The sequence below is a fragment of the Empidonax traillii genome, unplaced genomic scaffold, assembly GCF_003031625.1.
Source record: "Empidonax traillii isolate 1590-97213 ecotype Southwest subspecies unplaced genomic scaffold, ASM303162v1 scaffold104:size2570737, whole genome shotgun sequence".
Lineage (NCBI taxonomy): Eukaryota > Metazoa > Chordata > Aves > Passeriformes > Tyrannidae > Empidonax > Empidonax traillii.
Window position 1 is genome coordinate 1,143,958 of NW_020955297.1, and position 15,649 is coordinate 1,159,606.

The following is a 15,649-nucleotide window of genomic DNA, read 5'->3' on the forward strand; positions in this document are numbered from 1 at the left end:
CTCTTCTGCATTTGATATTTATTGGCATTTCCTCCATTTAGAACTACTTTCACTCCCCCATCGTGCCACAGTCAGATTGTTTGTTCAAGATATTGTAATTATCAGCCACATGTTCTTCATTACACTGCATGTAATACACCCAAGTAAGATTGCCAGACTTCTGACCTTCAGCACAGCATCCAGCAGTTCTCAGGTCTTAGGCCTCTGTTGGGTCTTAGCAATATTTTCAAATGTGAAAAGAGAAAATGGAGGAGGAAATGTAATTTCAAAATTATTATGTGATAAAATGACATTAAGTATGAACTAAATGGAAATAACTGGATTTGTTCAGTTTAAAGAAGAATGTGCTACCTGTTGTCATCCAGTACAACGACAGTTGGTGGTGTGTTGGTGAGTTTTTCAGCAATTACATAGATTATTTATTTCTCTCAAGGGCCTACAGCCTGCAGTTCAGGAAGATACGAGAGTTGCAAAGGTTGGATGGGAATTAGTTTCTTGATTTGCCAAACTGCTGTCTGTAATTTCAGACAGATCATGGAGACCCTTAGAGGTGCCCAAAGGAGCGGGAAGAATGCCACGGTGGAAAATACATTCTCTCCCTTGTCAAGCTGGCCTGTCAAGGGTTTAGTCCTTAGTAACATAAAGGAAGAAAAAGTAGGAAAGAACAAGCTGTAGATATTTAGAGACTAACATAGTTATGAATAAGGACTTCAGCCTTTTAAAAAAAACAGTCATAGAGAGTTTCATGAACATTTTGAAAAAAAATAAAACTTTGAAACTGTTTACAAACTGGAAAAGGAAGAGAAATGACACAAAATAAGCTTAAGAAAAGAATATACAGTGCAAAGGGAAGCTGGAAGGATATATTAACCTGAGTGTCAAGTGTTTGGCTTACTTTGCAGTAAGAGGCTGTGCTATATGTAAAACTTCTACAGATTTCCTCATTTTCTGTGGCACAGGCTTTTGCAGGAGAAATATTCAGTGAAGCTACCTATAACTTTTCCGATTGCATTTTAAACATTTATGTTGCTGGCCCCTACATCTAATAAACCTGAGACTTTAAATAGAGCATGGCTTATTAAATCGTATCTTTTCTGCCAGTCTCATCAGTGGAGAGGTACTGGTAATATTAACACTGAATGAGACCAAACCAGCATTGCATTCCCTTTGGTGCTGAACTCCAGTCCTGCCTTGACGGATGGTTATTTGGGATCTGCTGTCTCCGGTTATTTTCATGCCCCACTTATGGTCATTACTTTTCACTCTTGTTTTTCCAGTTAAATACTCTTACTGAAAATCATCGGTTAAAGGCTTTATCCAGAGGTGCAAACAATAAACTGTGCATATGATCATTGTTATAATTACTTTTCCAAACTATTATAAAAAAATGTGTAACCATCTGAACATTAGATTGAAGGGTATGGTGAGTCTACTAGAAGATGTGATTGCCAATTTAACGTAAAACAATTGGGGGAAAAATTACAAATGCTATAAATGTAAAGAAACAATGTAAGTATATAATTTTATATATGTTTTCATAACTGATGGATATTTTAAAACTTTATAGAACAGAGGAATAAGTTTACAGATGCTTCTTTAGTTCAAAGTCTTCATATTAGTTATCAGATCACTAAAAGCAAACATTTGTCTTCACAGAATCACAGGGAAATGAAAACTTGGCTAAATGTTACAGGAAAAAAGAGTTTGTCAGTAAAGTAAAAGAGGAGCCTTATCAAAGATGCCCATTTACTTTCAGCTGGGTTATTTACATTTTCAGATGTTGGGATATTTTAATGTAGGATTAGGTACAGCATAAAAGGTAAAGCTTGGTCTGGATTGCGAGCAATCCTGCTGTTTTGCAGTGGTCTATCCTAGGGAGACAAAAAAAGCCATTCCTTTTCTTCCTCTGAATTTTTGCATGAAATTTTTATCCAATATAGACTGTCTTGTGAGGCTTTGATACAAAACCATACATGGCATTATGTTTTTGCTCAAACTATGTTCATGTTGCTTTTAGGTTGAGTAACAGTGTTGCTTTTCTCCTCCCTGGAGCACCAATGTCAGAGAACACCATGGCAAGCCTGGGGATTGTTTTTAGCAGGTGGGATGTGGCAGATATGGGGCATTTGGATCTGCATTTCTTTAAGGACTTTTTACAAACTGTCAGGAAGGACTAAGTGACAAGAACTCAGCACAGTCTGACCAGAACTGAATCAGGGGCTAATGGCTAAATAAGGAAGTAGAATATTTATGTAGAAGGTAACTGCAGGCAATAGCATCAGAGCAGCAGTGTGCTTAAGGAAGCCACAGATGGAGAACAAATCCTCAGGTCTGGTCAGCAGAGATTTCAGGGAGGGTGATTTCAGAGGAGTTTGTATTCGGTTTGAATAAGGAGAGGAAGGAACCAGAGGAGAAAGATAACGTCAAATCTGAGACAGATCACTGAGGCAATCTCTGAAGGAGAAAGCAGAAAGGTTAGAGAGCAGCATTACTGTTGGCTCTGCTTAGCAGGAGTTGTGCCCACGGGATAGGAGAGGCAGAGGCACTGTAGGAAGGGTGGAATGTGAGGAAGGAAATGGTGTTGACATCTTTTGCCTTTCTTCTTCATAGAAATTGGTGAGCAAGAGCAGGTGAGCTGCATGCAGTGCGTGGGCTGGAGCTTTACTGCTGGAGATCTGTTGAGCAAAGGGATGTTACTTTTAATGCAGACACATGCTCTGGTAGGAAACAGGCTAGAGAAGGATGCAGAGGCAGCCACAGTAGGATTTATGGACAAAACAATATCCAGTGACCAGATATTGTTCCTGAGCATTCAGGAGTGCAGGAGCAGGCCTGGATTTTGTGCAAATCTTAAAAAACCTGAGTGCAATGGGTGGGTTGCTGCTGCTGCTGTTCCTGGAGTATGTGAGTTCTCCCTTCTCAGACACAAGCCAGCTTGATAATTTTCTCTCTTTGGCCCAGTAATCAGTTCACTGTTTCCATTGCTGCTTTCCTGGTCTTGTCAGCAAGCAGTGCAAATCAAGAGATCTGCACTAGGTCGATTTTGAATTAGCGAGTTTGACAAATGTTTTCGTTTGAGAAGGCATGCTGCCTCATTGGGCTTGATTTAACACGAAAACATTAGAGTGACAGTGCTGGATTTAACTTTAGTTATCAACAATTTCAGCCTACGTTGGTCTAAGTAATTGTCCTGTTTATACTCTGACAGGTTAAAATAATGTATTCTAGAAAGAGAGAGCTTCTACAGAAGGAGAAAAGCGGCCCAAGAGGGTTATCAGCTGTTACTATCTGTGTCAAGCAGTGTGAGCTAGATGTATGGATAAATTGCTATTGCTCCAGAGGTTATTCCTATTATCAGGGGACATGTAAGAACCCCTAACAAGGCTTTAATACAGTACAGCTACTAAAAAAGCTTGTCTGTCCTACCCAAGCTCTGAACTAACAGCACATTCCTGTTTTCTTGATGCTGCACTGACAGGTGATGATAGACCTTTAAATAAAACAAAAACCCAACTAGGCTCTTGGAAAGAAAGAGTCAGGCAACTGAGAGGATTTAAAAGCTAATCTTTAGGAAAATAAATAAATAAACATAGTTATCTGAGATCTATAGACTCTGAATGATGCTTCTGGATTCCTCTTTACACAGAATCAAATAATATTGTGCAGATGGGATCTTGGCAAAGCAGTAATTTCTGATAAAATGTTTTGTCCAGAGAAAACAGGTTTGGGTTTTTTTATCTGCAGTAAGTGTTCTTAGAAGCAACTAAAGTGATTGTTTAAACATGAATTGTTAAGCTTCTTTTCCATCGGGAGGATGGTACTGAATTACTGAGATATGGAACGCAATAGAAGTTAAATGAAGGAATTGAGCACCTGCTGTGGGCTCAGTGCAAGTGGGTTTCCACAGGCTTTGGACTATTCATGCCATTCAGTGGGTGACTTAACTGTCAATGCAGTTTCCTGGGAAATTTTCGAGAGAGGTTGACTTACTCAGTGGTTTGTTAATCTATAGAGGAAATAGTGTAAAAATATTTTTAGCAACAGAAACATGATTCTCAGGAGTTGTGCAGAGGAACTGTAACTGCATGTGCAGAAAAGATGGCAAATTTGTGCATTATTTTCTAGGAGAACCTGTGTAGAACTTTATTTACCTTACTTGTGCTTGTGCTGATTCCCCAACATCACAGGGATCATTTCCAGCAGTGCTCAAGGGAACAAGCAAACAAGGGATGGGAATGTGCATTTTCCATACCAGATGCAATGATGGAAGTTAAATATTGATGGGCTAATTTCAAATGGGAGCTGTGTGTGATAATAAGAGGGCTAAAGCTGAAGGAAACATTCCTGCAAGCTGCTCAATTCTTCCTGAGGGAACTGGGTTTGAGAACTGGAAAAACTCTGTGAAGTAGAAGGGGCAATGCTGTATGAATGGCAGAAACACAAGCTGGGAACTTCATGAAGGCTTATGATGGGCATAGAGTAATTGGAGGTTTGAAAAGGAAAGGTGAAAGAGGAGATTATGTAAATATGACAACTACTACAACTTGTAAGCAAAAGGGAAAATGATCCTAAATATCCATATCAGAAAGTGTGGAACTGCCACTTTTGGGAGCAGTGCTGTAGTTGTAGTTAGTTATCTAACCAGAGCCTAAATCTAAGAAAAAAATCTTCATATCAGCTCATACACTCACCTCCCAGGAGAGAAAACCTATTTAGTTTGATTATAGCTTGAATCCTACTTTGCAGTAATTAGGATACAAAGCTCTTCTAAACTGACTGCCTTTCAGATACCCCTTACAACAAAGGAACCTTAAACATGTAAGTGTATGGTTACTTTGACATCTTTGTAAATGGTCTTGCTGTAGGTGAAGTCCTGGGCAGACAAAGGGCTTGGACAGAAGCAGACATTTCCCAGTGCATGAGGTAGTCCTAAACTGCAGAATAAGAGAAATAGGAAGTGGTGAAAATAACATCAGTAGCCATCAAAATTGTCGTTTTCCTATGTTCCTTCTCTAAAACTTGAAATAAAAACATAGAAGAGAGTAAAAGCCTTGCTTTGGAGAGGAAGAACCACTGCAGGCCAGGGCTGCTCTACAGCTTTCATCTGGGAAGCTGAGCAGCTCCCAGCCCAGCATGTGATTTGGTGAAAAAACACCTGGAAAGCTGAGAGTGCAGAGGGTTTGAACAAAAAGAATGAGGCCTTTCCATTGACAACAACATGCTCAGGCCACGGAGGTTACAGGGGAACTTTCCTCATCAAATTAGAATCTAGATGCTGAAGAGGCCAAACCTAAAAAGACCAGGATGAAAGACAAACACTGCACCAGTACTTGCTTGCACACTGAACTGGGAGCTGGCAGCAGTGGGATTTGTTTACCAAGGATTTGTTTACCTAGGCTTACCAACAATGTGTTCATTTTGTTTGGGCATGGATTGTAACATTCTGCAGTGCAAAGTTTGGTCTTGTTTGTTACACACTGCCAAGATGCACCTATTTAAGTATGTTTTCTGACAAACACAAAAAACTCAGGTCAGGTATCAGGGTCAGTGTTGATTTTAAATGGCTGTCCTGGGGAACCTGGTATTTAAAATGGGGAAGGTATGTGAATAGGTCAGCTGCACCCTGCATCCTCCTTGCAAGCTGCTGGATGTTAGCCTAGTGTTTATTCATGAGGAGACCAGCATTTCTAGGAGGCACAGGTTATAAATATTTAGCACCGTCAGTGGAGAAGGAAAATATTGTTGAAACAATGTCTTCATTTGTCAGAGAAAAAATAGGGACTAATTTTTTTGAGAGAGATCACAGTTAACTGCTCCCTGTGAACTGTTTCTCTAAAGATTTTGGACAGACGGATGCTCGTGCAGCAAGAGGAGTGAATGCCAATTGAGAGGAACATGCATCCATTTATGAAGCCAGAGAAATCATTCTGTCAGGCAGGATATGGGTACACAAATTAAGCAGGTATCAAAATTATATCTCCTCTTCAACAGCAACTGCCTCTCAAGAATAAACTACAGACAGGAATAGCTAAAGATCTCAGCAGGCTGTAATTTAACTGACAGCACAACTATAGTAGTAGTCACCTGCTAATAATAATGACAGGCAGATTTGCCCTATTGCCCTTCAAATTCTCTTCTGGCCTGTCACTGGAAAATTTCAGCCTGCAATTCTTCTGCACAGAAGCCTCCTCCAGAATCCCTGAACCATCCATGAGAAGATATGGGAATGGCTGTGGGGCTCTGCTGTATGGAAGGGGATTGGCCCACAATAAATGACCTTATTTCAAAGTAAATGCCAAGATGAATTCTTCTGTGTGAACTCTGCAGTTGCCAAAAGAAATTCCCTGCTTTAAGGATGTCTGATCTTTAGGTAACACAGGGTCTTCTGTGCAAATCTGGATCCTGGTAGATAAATCTGGGTTCTCCCACAGTTTGTGTGGGATCCAGCTGTCCATGGCTGGATGCAGCAGCTCTGCAAGCCACAGCCTCGTGCGGAGTAGAGCACACAGCACAAGTAGGTAAGATGGATGAAGGTAGGTGGGAAGGGAGGCAGTGATGAAGACAGGGTCACACTTGTGTTGGAGCAAATCCAGGGAATGCTGCTGTTTGGGCCCAGCCTGGCGCCCTCCTCACTGTGCCACGCAGACTTCACCCAGGGGTGTCACAGCATAGCCCTGAGCTACTCAGTCTCCTGCTTTGCTCTGGAGATTTCTGTCACCCTCTATAATCAAAAACATAGTGTTATTTCCCAAGGAACCAGAATTGGACTTAAAAACATAATGAATGAAAAATATTCCTCAAAATATTTTGAAGTCAAAAGCTTGATATTGAGTAATGGCAAAAATTGTGATCGTAAGCATTTGCTTTCTTTCAAAATTCTCAGTTTCATATTGGAAGATGAAAAGTCTGTGCTCAAAAACCATTTTGCACTTAGTATTCTTAGCCATGGTTTTTGGCTTTTGACATTTGGAAGTAAAGTTGAAAGTTGCTGATGAAAATTTAAGTTATTACCCTCTAACTTCTGACAGCATTTTCCATAGACCCTGCTAGGCCCAAACTACTTTCTATGCAGCCCATTCTTTAAAATTCAGTTGCTTTTGCTTTTTCCTCATAAACATGTATGAGTCTATGTCTGGCCTTTGGTAAAATAAAAATAAGGCCAATTCCCAGCTTAAATCTTCCTAACATCCAAATTTCTAGCTAAGCTTCTACTGCTGCTGAATTTAATCTATTGTGAATTATCAGAGTTCAGCTCCTAGTAAAAAGTAGGTTTGACCTCTGGCTGTGCAGTTCTCTTTATTATTGTTTCCATGTGTTTGTTCATGGCCATTTTATTGTCCAAAAATTCTTGATGGCTTGGTCAGGATCTCTCACATTATAAGCAGTGTTTGCTGGCAATTGAAAGGTCTGAACAGCTTATTACTTAGACATTAAAAAAAAGAAGTTTCATTTTTAATCCTTATTATTTTCCTCATTATGAATTTTTCTTCTTCCTGGAAAATAGTGGAACTGTAAGCAGTTTCGGAAATGGGTTGGAAGTTTGTGTTCTTGCATTGTCCTTTCTCTAACCTCTGCTGAACTGCTGTTTTGTAACTTTTAACAAGTATAGTAAATGACAAATGATATCCCTCGAGGTTTATTCATTCCTATTCTCATATACCACCATTTAACTTGATTGATTTCAGCACAGTCTCTAGCTCCTGGAAATGCTCCCCAACTGATTCCTCGAGGGCAACAACCACCCTGTTGGATTTTTTTAGGGCCACAGTTCACAGGACAGGCCCCATTGCCAGGGCTTCAGGCACAGTTGAAGCAGGCAGTTGCCTAAGGTGAGGACCTGCTTGGGAAATAAAATACAAACTAAGTGGTAGCTGTGGCTGTGCAACTTTATGCTCAGCTGGGTTTCTGTGCCTGTCCCTGCTTGGTGAGTGCAGATTCCCCCTCTTGCAGCCCTTTTCCCACCTGCCTTCTTACTCTGTCCCATCCCCTCTGTAGCAGAACCATTCCTTTGAGGATGATTTCTAGTGGTGCAACTGTGGCAACACAGAGAATAGGGAATAGTGGAGCAAGCACTGGATTTTTTGTGGGAGGGTACAGATTGGGGCTATTCATATTGCAGTTTTCCATCAGGACCAGATTAAATCAGGCTCCCAGACCCCTGATGCCTCTTACACTCTTGTAGGAGATCTGCCCTTCTTGCCATTCCCCCAATTCCTGAGAAGCAGCACAGGCCCCTCCAGAGAGCTGGAACTGCCTCTGGTTTAAGATGATGGTGATAAACTTGCCTGCAGGATGCATAAAAAAAGGTTGGGTTTGATAGCAACTCTTTTGTAGCTGCAATGTCCTGGACCATAACAGGAGAATGTTTTATGGACATTGCTGATGTGGGTTGTCTGGCTGTAGGATAGGAATGGTGTTTTTTTAAGAGGAGTGAGCCTTGGACTTTCATCTTTTTATAGACTGATGTGCTGCTGTGAAAAAAAAAAGCACTTGCATCTTCAGTGGGATACAATAAGCAAATGTGAATTTTTTTAACTTAGGGCTATATTGTTCAGTAGACCCTCTATGGCTTCTTGTCCTCCCACTCTTAAACCCCAGTGTTTGCAGAATTTCTGCATCAGGCTGAGCCCCCTCAGAAGAGGTTGTGGAGGGAACTGCTGGAAGGGTAATGTTTGCTTTGGAAGAAACTTATATTTTCAAAACAGTTTTTCTCCCCTGATTTTAAGACTTCTACATAATTATTTTCTTTCAGATGGATTCACACACACACCTGCACACCCTTTGCTCCTTGTAGCATTCCTGCTTGAATTTATTTTCTGTGAAATAGAGAGAGACTTTTCAGGTCTAAGAATATTGCCTTGGAAATTGGTATATTTGCAGTTAGGACTAAAGAGATTATTGTGACCTTTCAATCCCTCATTCCCTGGGGAAATTCTGTCCTTTGCAGAGGTGGAGGGGCTATGGCTCATTGTGCCACTGCCATGAGTCCACCACCCACCTCTGTAGGGGTTATTTTTGGAACCCATCCAGCCTAACCTTTGCAGCTTGGATTTGAGGTGGAAATCCTAGCATGAGGTTGATACCTGTCTCCAGAGAGCTTTCAGCCCCTACTCTCTTTGCAATAGTCACAATTTCTGTGGTGCACTGTGGGTCTTGAGTGCAGGAGATCTGCCAACAGCAGTGCCACAACCATTTCCCCACTCCCTGCCTGTTTCTGAACATAAATTCCTTGGGAAAGAATTTAAAAAGAGAGATAGGAAACCAGAACATAAATTCCTAGAAGGTGTCTCATCAGGTTTCCAAGCTGCAGTGAGGGCTTTTTTAATGAAGCTGGAAAACATATTGAAAATACTTCATTAAGCGTCACCCCAACTATTACCTCTGAATGCAGGGAGTGATGTGGAGACTGGTGGTGAGAGTTTGCCAAGAAGTGACCATCCTTTACTATGCCTCACCTCATATTCTTGATAGGCAGTAGGGGACTGGATAAAACAAGGACTTAAGGGAAAACTGTTGGGATGTTCCAAAAGCTTTGGAAAGCTGTGCAAAGAAGCAATACCTTTCTAGGCCCTCCTAAGAGCATATTACATAAAATACATATAAACATATAAAAAAATATAATATTGTATAAAAATGTATTGGATTAATGTAAAATGTGATCATTGTTCCAGTGCTTGTTCATTGAGAGATGTTCAGAGAGCAATTTAAAAAAATAATCCGTGCTTTAAAAAATTCACTTACCCTGTTAGTAGACTGAGTCTGATTTCACAGTAGAGAATAGAAAAAGTCAGCATTGGAAATCAGATTCAGCTTTTTAACTATGAGTGTAATTAATAATTGAAACACCTTAAAGGAAGAAGTGGCAGATTTTCCACCAGTGGGGTGTTTAAATTAATAGGGGATGTCTCCTAAAGACTCACAAAGTGAACTTCCAGTCATCGTTCTGATAGAGAGCAAGTTAGAAAAAAACATTAATTATCTCTTTTGTCCTTGATCCTCTGTGAGGTCTACAAACATCTGCTTCCTCAATCTGCATAAATTAGCAGAACTTGGAAAACTTTTTGTAAAAAAAAAAAAATAATTGTAAAATATTATAATTCTGTGTTAACCCAAAGATTTCAGAGTTTAAAAAGCATTTTCTTTAGCTCTCTGCATCTTCCCTATTTATGTATATTTTCTCCTTACACAAAATTCTTTTTATAACTAAGTCTTTTATATTGTTCTTTTGTGCCCTTTCTGCACTGCAATCATTTCTTCATCATCATTCTCTTATTGCTATGTGATGTTCCACTTCCTATGTGTTTTTCTTTGATTTAGCTGTTAGCATTGTTTTAACTCTTCCCTTTCTGCACTTGCCAGTGCTTTTAAGTAAACAAATAAAAAAAAGGAAAAAGATTTGACTATCTCAAATGACAAGGACTCATTGTTAAATACTGAATGAACTGCAGTTGCACGTGGAATGGCAAAGAACGGCTGAGCTCACATGAGCAGTTTACCTTGGTTTAACTAAGTCACTCCTTCCTGAAATAGCCCCTTTCCTCTCAGGCAACTGCAGCACCCTGGTCCTTTAGAATGAGAGAGGCAATTACTTGGGTCAGTTTAGACAGGGCTGAGGATGGCACAATAGCAGCAGGGCTTTGACTTTGCATTTCAGAATTCACTCTGTGAAATGCAGTCAGCAAAATATGATGCCATCGGAAGCTTATTACTTGGAAAAGCCAATGAAGTGGTAAATTTTCAGCTGCATGACTTGATCTGTGAGTTGCAACTGGGTTAAACCCCTTCTTCCTGAGAAATTTTCTGAGAATCTCATTTTGACTGAATTTTCTGATCGCTGAAGAGTTTGCAGCCCTCCCCACAGGCTCTGGTGGCTGCAGCTGTGGGTTGCTCACTGCCAGGACTGCACTCTAGACTTGCTCTCAGTTCTGTGCCTATCTCCTTCTTTGTTTAAAAGAAGATGCCACCATAGTTCCCCAGTTTTAGCCCTCTGCTCTACACTCCTGAGTATTCTAAACAGTGTGTTCAACTGTGCAGGCCAGGTAGAGCTCTAATGCAAAATCAAACCTGCAGTAAGAGAAACCTGCAAAAGAATATCATTCAAATATGGTGGCTGCTCAAGATATGGCTGAATTACTAGAGGAGAAATCAAACAATGTCTCTGAAAGCCTGCTCACACGTGTCTTTTTTTTTTGGTAGATTTGCCAGCTCAGAAAACTCTCCTGAGTTGCAGTTGTGACAGACAAACTGCCTGTCCTTAAGAGTGTCCTCCAAACTTCCGCTGTATCAGCTTCACACTAATTGCTTTACTGATGCCCACTTAGGCTAATGAATACTAAATATTGCAAAGCAGTCCTGTTGCACTCGGAACATTGGTTTGAAAAACTGTGCTTTGGAAACTGAATGCAGCACCCACCTGCCTTGCCTGCAGGAACAGAGCATCAGCTGTGCTCAGGAGATATCTGAGGCTTCTCGTGTCCTACCAAGGCATTGGAGGTATTGGAGAATTTTAGAAACCTGAAAACACAGCTTGGGAACTGGTGACAACGCCATTGGAAATGCAGTCTAGAAAAGGCAGTGCTGAGGACATGAAAATGGAGCGCTCGGGGCACTGCCAAAGGGATCTGCACTGACCAGCAACTCTGTGACCAGTATGGCAATAAGGAAACAAATTGTCTGTGATGCCGAGAGCCATTTGATTAGCTAATTATCAGATGCTTCTTTATCACCTGTGTTTGGGGAAGGGCAAAACACAACCTGCTCACCTGCAGCAAATATTTTATTGTGACAAACAGCCCTGTGCTCAGCTCCTGCTGGGCCAGGAGGGGCTCTATTCAGAGTACCATCCATTTCATTTAGTTGCTTAAAAGGAGACCTAAGCTCCTCTAACAGCATGGGTCATCCCTATTCAAACAGCACCTCTTTGACTTGGTAGTTCTTTTTTAACTCTCCCCCTGCAGGGCTTCCTTTTTCTTGGAGCCTTTTTTCCTAGTTTGCTTTTTCCAGGGCTTGCTTTTTACACTTGGAAGAGCAGCCTAGCAGATGCTGTTTTATAACTGGCTGTGGTCTCTGTCTCTTCAGCCGGTGAGTACTGCTGAGCTTCATTCTTACTGTTACAGGGAGTCAATGTAAGCTTTGAGCAGTTGCTTTTTCTAGGAAAGCAGAGAATACCATGTTGCTTTTGCTAGCAGTAAGCACACTCCAGTGTTCCCCTATAATCCCATCATCTTCCTGCAGCCTGTCTTCTGTGTACAGAGACTGCATGTTCCTTACTGTAGTGGGTGACCTCGGACCTGTGTGTCTGCTTCTGATAATGTACCTTCACTTTGCTTGCTTGGTGTGAATTAACTGGGAATAATTGGGCTGACAGTTACTTGGCAGTGAAAGTGCCTGTTGCTTCAGGACTTCTTTTGTGAACTCTGACAGCACCAGAGCTGCAGTGCAAATGACTCTAGTGTTACTGAATTTCTTCCTGTAATTAAAATGTATGAATGCTCTGTGCATTGCATTGCCCTGGAGAGTTAAAATAGCTGCAGAAGTATGCTCTGGCTTTGTCTGTCTCTCCAAGTCCGTTTGTTCCATGTATTCATTCACACAGAGGCTTCTGAAATTGCTGAACGTTAAGACTGGCAGTTCAGGCCATACATCCCACACAACTGCTTCTTGCTCACCATGCAAAGGTCACAGTGGTTCTGAGCACTTCTGAAACAGCCTAATCGATGTACACATGAGCCTGTATGGAAGCATTTTGTATTTAAATGACAGGAAGGTTCTGGCAGTCACTTTTGTCTCTAATTGTTGCTTCTTTTGTGAGTTAATTTTCGTTGTTTAAAAAAATGATTTTAAAGTTCCTGGAAATGTTTGTTTGCAGCAATTTCCCTCAAATACATATTGTCCCAGCAGCAGTTGTGTTTCTTTTGTTCAGCTACAGAAACTCATAAATGTTGCTTAAAGTGAGGACTTGGATGCTGAAATACAGCAGAGCAGCATGGAGAGATGGCTGAGGCTAACGGAGGGTCCCAGTGTATGATCACAGCCAATGTACCAGAGCAGATCAAATTAGGCCTCCTTCTCTACTCTGTTTAAATACAACTTGCAATATTTCCCCACTGTTTTCAGGCATTATTAGCACTTGCTGTATAAAGTATTAAACAGGCACTCTCCATTTATCCACATTAATGATTCAGTGCAAACTCCTGCCTTCCCATTAATATCCACTAACCTCATTCAGAGATAAAACTTGATTTAGTCTCCAAATTACCTCAGCACAAAATTTCTTGGAGCAGGAATGCCTTATAGTTCAGGGCTATGTGAGCTGTTGAGATAGCCAAATAACAACAGTGGCACCATCTTTTTTTGAGACTCAGAGGAAAAAAGAATCAATCTAGCACATAAAGAGAGACAAATAAATTGCTAAACAGTATAATCCAATGATACCATACATCTCAGAAATTAGTCCCTCAAAAATCAATAAAAACTGAAAAGGGAAGAATTGTAGTCATCTAGATGCAGGTGAGTTGAAGTTGCAGGTGAAGGTGCCAGCCAGGTGAGCTCCAGGCTCTGGGAATAGGAAGGGATATTGGCTCTGTATAAAGGGGGACACATTGCCAGGCATAGTACAGCAATGAAAAGGTGATACTGTCTGCATTGGAGGGGGCTGTGGTTAGAATAGCAGAGAGAATTAAGTTCTCTAGGATTTAAGAGGCTGCTGCACCACTGATTTTGCATTTTGATAGCCTTCTTCCCCTTGGAGGCAGAGGTGGGGAACAGCACAGGCTGCTTTGTTCCTGGGCTCTGGTTTGGGTTTTGGTTGGGTGGGAGGGTGAGGTTGGGTTTGGGGCATCTACAACTACAAAAACTCATGCTGCTGTGTCTGGGCTCTGTCTGTAGTATTTGCCTCCGGAGATGCTCTGTTGGACACGCCTTGGATGTGCCTGTGCTGGAGTTTGGGTGGGGTGCTGGTTCTAGATGAAGTAGGTGGTGCTGCAGGTTGCTGCTTAGTGGTTTTTTTGTGAAGAGCCTGACTTTCCTGCCTTGCACAACACACTGATTCAACTCCCCAAGGATGAACTTAAAGCTAATATAATGTGGATTTTGTTGGTTTTTCTCCCTTGATTGTTTTTTCCCTTGATTTTTTGTGAGCTGCTGGGTGCAGGTTTTGGTGCTACGACTGCTGAGTCGTGGGTGCTCAGGGACCCATCAGGCTTCAGTTTTTGTTCTAGTTTTGCATTTTTATAAAAAGGCCATTAAATTCCCAGTCTCCCTACAGAACAGACACAAGCTGTGCTGCTTGCTAGCTCAAATCTGTTTTCTACCCTGCATGCTCTTATTGCTCCCTTTGGAGTGTGCTGGCAGCAGATCAGGCATGGCCTGTCCTTCTTGGTTTGCAGCAGCCTGCTGTCTCCAAAGGTTTGTGAGAACAGTAGGGCCCTTGCTTCACTCTGGTAGCCATTCCTCCATGTATCCTGTTAGAGCTGCATGCATTTTTAAACAAACATGGAGAAAAAGAAGATAAGAAAAAGAGAGAAAAAGGCAGAAATAAGCAGAGAAAGGAAGGCAAGGTAGACACCTGTCAGTCACCTGGCAAGGGAAGGGAGAACCAAATAATCCAGAGAGTGACTTGGACAGTCTGAGCCCAGTGATCCTGCTGAATTGAGTCTGCTGTCTCCCGAATGGCATAATTTAAAATCATTTGCTGCAGTTTTAGGCAAGAATTATTAAATGAATATTAATCAGTCATTAAATTCTGTGAAACTGCTTCTTCATTCTGGGCTGAATGAGGCCATTTAGCTGAGGCATATTCAGCATGTTAATGTCTCTGTGAGAGGGTTCTTTCCTCACCCCAACCAGTTACTCACTCAGCCCTGGTAATGATGGCAGTCACTTGCACCAGCAGGTGCCTCTGGGGCTGGACACTTGTTGTTTTTTCCAAATCCTACAAGCAATGAATGACTGCAGTTTGATGAAACATCAGCCCAGCCTCAACTCCAAGTCCGTAGCAGCCAGGTGGGGGTTTGTCCCTTCCCTCAAGAAACAAGCAGCAGGACAAGAGGAAATGGCCTCAAGTTGCACTGGGGTGGATTAGATTGGATATCAGGAAAAACTGCTTCACAGAAAGGGTGGTGGGGCACTGGAACACACTGCCCAGGGAAGTGATGGAACCTCCATCCATGGAGGTATTTAAAAGATGTAGATATGGCATTCAGGGACATGAGTTAGTGGTGGACTTGGCAGTGCTGGGTCATCACTTGGACTTGATGATCCTAAAGGTCTTTTCTAACCTAATGATTCTATCATTCTGTGTCCTTCCTATCAAACCTGGCATGTCTGGTGGCTCAGTGTTTGTTACTCCTACAGAGTACAAGAAAAGCAATCCAAGAAGGTCGTGATGCTCTACTGGTGACTTTGATGCCACAAAAAAGGCTTTTGGGTGCAAAACAAACTCCAGCAAGATGTGTAGATCTTGAAGGCCATAGAAGAGCTTTGTAGATATGCAGGACACTGTTAGCATTTGCCCCATTGCCTAGGTGTGACTGACATGATGCCTTGGACAGATTGTTACACAATGCACCCAGCGCTCACTGGTTACTGGTTATCTCACAAGGTGTGCTTTGCTGGTATTGTTTTTTTTTTTGTGTGTGTGTGTGTGTGT